Genomic DNA, 8,395 nt, shown 5'->3' with positions numbered 1-8,395 from the left:
AATTTTATCTTTAATAGGCCTACCGGGAAAACATAGCAAACTATTCGAAGATGAACGACATATATTAAGTTATTACTATGTTTTTACGAAAAGATTTTGAAAAAGACAATGTATTAATAACATTGATTAAAAACAGATTATTATCATAGGTTGACCATACTTTTCATTTTCCGTAATAACGAACTATAAATGAAATAGCTATCTGGTTTACTAAATGCATGTTTTGCTCAAACATTAAGGTAAATTAAGAATTTGGATTGGGAAACGTTTTTTTGACCAATATTGGTTACATAATGTATACCTAATTACCTATGCCTTTATGATGGAGCGGGTTGTGTGTTTTGAATTCATATCCTAAATTATTTCATCTTTAGATAACTTTTGATTTAATTTGAATAATAGGCTATTCACAGTAATGATATTTGCCTCATAATAATGCAACTTTATTTATTTATTTCTATCTATTTATTTCTAATATCTTGTAAGTTTGTTGCTTAAAATTTACTTCATGAAAATATTTGACACGGCTTACGAAAGAAAACCAAACGCTATTTCAGAGGAAAGATGAATCAATATTTTATCGCATATTTTCTTATTCCTATTTAGAACAAAAATATAATCTTATAATTTAATTTATAACAGAAGTGGGTATCTCAATAATTCAAAAAATAAAATTTGACCACTAATTCCACCGAATACTTCACTTATTATTCAATGATAAGCTTTCCTAATGGAGTTAGAAGAATTTGATTGATTTGGCTAACGAGGAAATTAACTCGGTTGCTAAAATACATGTAATATAGAGTCTCAATTGGATATTTCGATGGCTGTATGTGAATGAACATCTAGGAAATATGGCTTATCAGTACTACATTATTGTAATTTTTATAATTAGAAGATATGAGAAGTATACGATATAAGTTTAGGAAGGGCTATCAATATCACGTCTATAATTTTTTTTTAACGGGTTTTCATAATGACTTTTATTTTCAGATGTAGCACATGAGTATTTTACTTTAACATATCCTATAATGAAACATGTTTATTTCCCTTTACAAATTAGTAGATTATTTCATTAATATCAATTTAGCGATTGAATCCGTGTGCGCGTGTGGGTGTGTGAGATGTGCGTAAGGGATGTTGGTGTGTTTTCCTAGATTCAAAACCCAGACGGAGGTCGGTCATTTAATTCCTGTTCGAGTAAAAGACAAGATATGTGGAATCCTTCTCACTGAGAAAATGGTACTTTTAAATGGATATGATCTCCTTCCAGGTTCTCTGTAGTTTTTCAATTTTTTAATATTTTATATCGTGTATATCTCTATCAGAGAGCTTATCTTTACAACATATATTTTAAAAAATACTTTGACGAATAGACAGCTATCAGGACGTGACCAAATATTAGTCCAACATGTTATGCCGACCAAGCGAGCCAATAATGTTTCTTTAAAGTAAATGGAAATGACTGCGACAAGTTTCGCGAAGTTATTTATATATTCTTTTGCCCAAATTTATTGAAGAAAAAAAATAGGAGGAAAAGCCCATTTTTAAATTAAACAATTATGATTTCTCGTTAAACCTGAAATATAAGAAGACAGTAAGTTTGAACATGGAACCAAACTCTAGTAACTTTGATTACATTTATTTTAATCATAAAGAACGAAATACGCATTATGATGATATGTTTGGACAGAACAAAACTTCTGTGCAAATATGAAAATAACTAAACCATAACCCTCTAAGTTTTGTTCGGCAGTGTAAATAATTACCGGGTACCGCTTTCTGCTTGTTAAAATGACACGATAATAGAGAACTAAGAAAAAAATATTTAATGAAAGGTAGGAAAAGAGTATAGAAACGGAATCCATATTCTTAAAAATGCAACGGTGATTCCATTCCTCGATTTAAAAAAAATTCTCGAATAAACTTCCTGATGAAAATCTCAATTATTTTGGGGGTAAATAACATTTTTACTTCATGTGTAGTGTCTAGAGAAGTGCGTTCATTAGAACAACATTTATAGCAGAACAAAGGCAATTTAAGAAAATTGTAATAATCATGCGGACAAGATACTTCGAAATTTAAGAGATAACAGTTGTTTGGCGCTCCTCCTGGGTTTAATAAATAACAAAACTAGGTGAACTCTCACAAGTTAAATCTTCACTCTGTGGTGGTCGGCTGTTCATCTTAGAGCTGATAAAAGATCCAAGTCCAGCCTTGACATGAATAACAAGGAATCTATAAGAAGATCAGCATTCCTTAAAGACCGCATTTGATTTGGGCATACTCTTGTGGTTGCTTTTCTTTCGGATCTGTGGTCTCCTTTGACAATTTCACTTGAGATTTCCAGGTAGTAGCACAGAGAACCTTTGTGGGTGCCCGGCATGAGTAATAGTACTGGAATGGCTTTGTAGGTTTGGCTCTATAAGGGTTCCTATGGTTAGGTTTTGTCCTAAAATAGTATTATAAAAACCTGACATATTTAGTATAATTATGGCAAATTCCTGAAACATGATGCATGGGAAAGTGTCTGGCCTGCTCGCAATAACAACGAACAGGTATACACGGATAATCTATAATCATAGTCGTATTTATTTGATCAAATTTGGTTTCCCAGTCACGCATTTAGCCAGGTTTAGATTGTTGGTACATTGTAATTCAAACGGTAAATAAGGTTTCAAATATTTTTTTTAATCTTTAGACAGATAGGCCACATCATCAGCATTTACAAGAAAACAAATAAAAATGTTAAATTGCCTTTTGCCGGCAATATTAATGTAGACTATAAGGAGTCTTCAACATTTTAGATAACGGATTCTACCAGTAAAAAATGCTTGAAGTAGGTTAAAATGTAGGCTAGAGAGGGACAAAGGGATAAACTTAGCTCTCTTGGACCAAAGTGAGCCTGAAATTTTATTTTATAGGCCAGTCACCAAAATATTAGTTTTATCCACCGCATTATTAATATCTATAACGTGATAACTTTTTGAGGATAGTAAAATTGACTTTTCATAAGATATATTCTAGTAGATGATAATACAAATAATGTAGGGCATTACCAAAAGTGTGTCGGGTTATGTATGTATAATTCCATCGGCATAAAAAAAAAAAAAAAAATTTGACTGTCAGAATGCAGACGTTTCGGTCAAAACAATGACGAAAGTCATATGTATCTTTAATGCATTGCTTTGTGTATATACTTGAGTGTGATACGTGATCAGTATCTAAAGCTTGAGGAATACTGGTAATATTATCGACATGCGATTTTGCAATATTAATTGTTAACTTCGAATGCGCTTTGAACGCGTATGCTTTTGAATGTGACATCTGATTGTTGAATTTATGAATTATTTTATCGACATTGTTGTGGAAAGATAATGTTTGAAACAGGTTTAATCAACTCTTGTTTTGTTTTATAAAAAAGTGTCGTCGTTTTTTTAAATACACGTACAAAGACAATATGATTGCTCTCCATTTAGCACAGAATGTACTTATCTTCATTTCCCTTAGCCGATCACATTAAAAAAAAAAGTAAATTACAATTCGAAAAAAAATTGTTTATTATAGGTATTCATGGGATTTGAATTTGATACATAAACCTGATTAATGCAGTTTTCTGGTGTCACGCAATCGGTATCTTGATTTAGCAATCAATAAAGAAAGGTATTTGACTTTTATACTTTTCACGCGTCCACATCGTATGTGCTCTACAATGCACTGGCCGCCTTGCTCCCATACTTATCCCATGGGACCACTTATACACAGTCGCTAATACCTCCTGAACAATGCCAATTGCCACACAGTCAGAATGCTTTCGATTTCTCCAAATGATTGGTATGCTAGACTTGTAGGGGGAAAGGAGAATAAAAGATTTTTTCCACCACAACGCCTTTCGAATTTCTTTGTCCCTACTAGAAAAAATAATAGCTTAAAGGTTAGGAATTTGTCTTTTTGAGATTCAACTGTTCTGCTGGGGTTTTTTTTTCTTAATAAAAGCTGGGGGATTGTAAAGAAACTGTTCATATGAATTGTAAATATGCTTCCACGATGGATGTAATGAATGCATCCTTAAAAGATTATCAAGTCTTAGCTGGCGCCACACTCTTGACTATAGATTTATAACATGACCATATTTAAGACATGGACAAACTAGATATAAAAAAAAATGTCAAACATGAAATATGTCTGTCACAATGGTCCTTTTATATATTATCCATCATGAGCTGTTGCAATAATATTTGTTAAAAATATTTTTGGGGTTTAAGTTTGATAGAGAGTATTCAAGGGAATGAAAAATGTGAGGGGTAGATAACTCCGCCCATGACGTCCAATGTCCACCATTTTGATCTCAACTGACCACCACCTAGTCTCGCCTTCATTATTGACAGAGACAAGGCATCCCTCGGATTCCCTCCTCTCTGGTATCGTTCTTGTCTTAGTGTTTCATGAGGGGACTCTTTAAGAGGGGCACACGTACTCGGTAAGGGAGGCTGAACCATCGAGTGCACTTTCCTAAGAGGTGCACGTGGATGTAATGGTGGTATTCATGGTTCCATTCGTTGCAACCTGTCTCAATCTCGGTCGTTCACCCTTTATGTTGTCAGTTACCATTGAGAGGAGCGCTTTGGTAGTACCGGCTGCCTGCGGCCTAGAGCGGGCTACAAGGGAAGCAGCTGATGGCCTTACGCCTTAACGTTGGAGTTGTGCTCTTGTCATGGTTCATTGGACCATGAAGTCCTCGGGCAAAAAGAAGATGAACAATACATATTTATTTAAAGTTTCTTTGTGGACGGGTTATCTCTGGCCAAAAAATGTAGAACAAATTAACCGGTACTTCACTCAGTTGTTTATTCTTGTACCCCTATACGCAGAGATTAAGACAATGTTTTAAAAAAATATTAAAAGATGATATCTGTTGGACGGGTAAGGAGGAGAAAAATCAATAAGCATTAAGCATTATGTTCAAAGTTTTGAAGACGGTATCATCAATTTCGTTGAGATAAAACTGTTCTAAACAAAACATTGTGGAGTTACTGTCCTCATTATAAGAAGGCTTCAGTGTGCCAGATCGTCAAACTTTCTATCGGTATGCAAACTAGTGAAATGAATATCGCCAAATGGAGAATGGTATGAATTAATAATTAGTATATTTTAGCTTTTCAACAGAAGTTGAGGGTTTATCAATGTTTAATGGTGGTTATAGTCGGGGAAACAAACACCTCACCGTTTGGCAATAACTCCTACAAGAAAAGTAACGCCATGAAGTCTCTAGTACTGTAGCTCGTTGTCTCTCTGGTAGCGTCCCTTGCGATCATTGGTTAACCACATTGTCCCATCCAACTTCATTACCGAATCTAAAGTCAATGAAAGCTCTGGGCCTAGGGCCTTCAGGTATGGGCAGTCACATCATCAAACTTCACTAGGAGAAGGAGATAGCAAAGAAATTGACACTTTGGGTTTGTAGTTCCGCGATTGATCAATGATGTGGTTTTGATTCGGACAGCACGAAAGATGCCCTACTCTATAGCCTAGATGAAAGTTTGACACTCGCTATATAATAGATGTGACATCTACAAGTCGAGTCCTTCTTCTCTCTGAGTTGCCCGAACCTCCATTGAAAATAGTTTAATTTCATCATACCCTCCCTCTCTCTAACCATCTCTCCCGTTTCCTTTCTCTTCTTCTCCTTTCTCTTCTTCTCCTTGTATTCCTCTTTATGTTTTCAAACATCCATTTCTCTCTCAAATATTTGTTTCCTGTTCTTTATTTCAACCCATAGATAAGGGATATTAATCAGACACAACGAAGATATTTCAGTGTGGGTTTGTAATGTGTTGTCAGTTATGACCGGTTTTTAGACTCTTAAACTTCCACTGTTTCAGTTTAGAATCTCTCTTTGTTTCCTTTTGTTCACATACAATGAAATTAAATTAGGAAAGACTTAATTGTGTTTTCAACTGGAAGACCATGCCATGACTATTGTTCTTAAAAACAATAAATCTATTATAGAGGTAGGTCTTGTCTTTTGCTTAATGTGGTTCATAACCAGAATGAATGTGTATTTTCATGTGGATGATGTACTTGAATTTGCAGCTTGAAATGAGTTTTACGATATCGTACAAAAATATAACTATGTATACACTACACACAAGCAAGCTGTAATTCACTCAATTGTAAGGCACGCTTGTAGGTTCATCATTAGAGAAATACTGATAATCTATACCGTCCCGTATGAATCAATCATGCTTATTGGTTCATTGGGTAAATAGATGACCAATTGCTAATTTTAGCCACCCCTTCCAACAATAAAGAAAAATTGTAAAATGATATTATACATTCTTTCATTAGGTGTTTTATTCTTCTTCATGATAATAGGTATTGTTGTTAGAATGATGTTACGCTTACTCACTTTCTAAACATTGCATATGATTATTGATGTCCACGGGGCAGTGACGCCTGGATGATATTGTATTGATCGTGAGGATGAGGGGGACTTCGTTTAGTCTTCCTGAAGCTGTAAAAACATGTCGTATGTTCGCCTAACTTGTCTCTCTCTCTCTGGACCGAATTATTTCTCACTTAAGAATAATCGAATTGACAATGTCTGTACGCCATTGGCTTTGTTTAACCAGTATAATGGCAAGCTAGCTCTTCAGATAGGACAGGTCATATTGCCTCCCCCTTCTCTGCTGGTCTCCTCTCTCCTTCTCTCTCCATCTTTCTCTTCTTCTCTGTATTCACCATCGTCATGTCCAAACGATTAGATGCTCCTTCTGGCTGTGTGTTTACTCTACCGTCACTCGTCTCTCCATAATTGTATTTATTCTCTCTTGGATTTGAATAATCGAATCACAACGAGATATCTGAGTGTAATGGCCCACTTATCACATGCTACATATACACAACGTGTACGGTGGGTGGAAGCTGGAGCTTTGGTGGTGCACAACCTGTAGAAGAGTACGTTGACATAGTGAGTCCTCATCTTACTAGACGCCGTGTGCTATCGAGTGTGTGGCCTATGTGATTACGTACTTGTAGAGCGGTAATACCATCCAAGGGATACTGGTGTGGCGACAGTTTCAAGTAGTTCAATTTTCCGCCTTGGTGTGTTTGTTGTTCTAGATGGCACCTAGCTGTCAATCTTGACTCATAAATCTCCATCTTTCTCACAATCTACATCTTAGGCTACAGAAGGGATGCAGACGGCAAGTCGCATATATGAGAACTGCACACATATCGGTCTCTCTTTCAAACGGTTTCCTTCCAGCTATTCTGAAGGACCCTTGCGAGGCAAGGAAATAATTGCTGTCTTTCAAACTGGAGATGAATGATTAATATTTCAAGAAATTAAAACCGTTGCAATGCCCATCAACTTCTGGTAAAAAGTAGGTTGCTGTTTATGGATCAGAAATTTTGAAGTTCCTTTTTTTTGTTTACACAGGATTCACTCTCCTAAATATGTATATTGTAGTACCTGTCATTATGTAGAATCCGTTTTGATAAATTCGTAACATTACCATGTACCAAAACACAGACAATACCAGTGAAGGAAACTTGAGATATGACGCAATGTTTAGTAATTTATATTTTTACGTTTAATTTTACATTACTTGTTTGGTGTACGCTTTCAAAAAAATGTAATTAACGATATGTCATGATGATGTCATATTTGTGTGGGCTTGTAATATTGCTAATAAGTACGATGGTATTGTTGTAACATCTTTATTGAATACTAAAAGATAATTCATAAAAATAATGACGAGAAGCAGATATGAAAAATTGTACAATAGTACAGATAGAAGGCGGTTAAAATCACAAAGTGTTGAGCGTTTTAATGAGGTAAATTAAAGCGTAGACATTAGAAAATGTATCAAATATAATTTTTCTGTTGTTAATTGAGTTAAGTTATTATACTAATTGATTAAATTATTCAACTTTATATACGCACATAAACATTTCGGTAAATACCACTATTCATTTAAACCACCTATCAACTGATCCACCCACCCACCCACAACAAGTGAGACAAGGACCTACGATAATTATGTTCAATACATAACGCACACCCTCATACACGCACACGCACATGCCTATGCTTACGCACACACTCAGGCACACCGTGGTAAAACGATGCGCCCGCTATAAGATTGGAAAGAAACGCCGCAGATATGTGCAGATGAAGAGTCTCGGCGCCTGTATATAAGGTTTCCATATATTGCAATACGACTTGGCCTGGCTTCCAGACGAATTCCACCACCTTTCTTCTTTTCCTGTTTCATTTACCTCCTCAGTATGATTCGGTGTAAGTAGAGAAGATCATTCGTATCATAGAAAGAGATGCAGCTGAGTCTGAAAGCCAAGCTGCACTGACCTTACGAAGGGTGTTCATGAAGAT

The sequence above is a fragment of the Strongylocentrotus purpuratus genome, unplaced genomic scaffold, assembly GCF_000002235.5.
Source record: "Strongylocentrotus purpuratus isolate Spur 01 unplaced genomic scaffold, Spur_5.0 spur5_scaffold_8, whole genome shotgun sequence".
NCBI classification, from domain to species: Eukaryota; Metazoa; Echinodermata; class Echinoidea; order Camarodonta; family Strongylocentrotidae; genus Strongylocentrotus; species Strongylocentrotus purpuratus.
Note: the sequence above shows the minus strand (reverse complement) of the source record.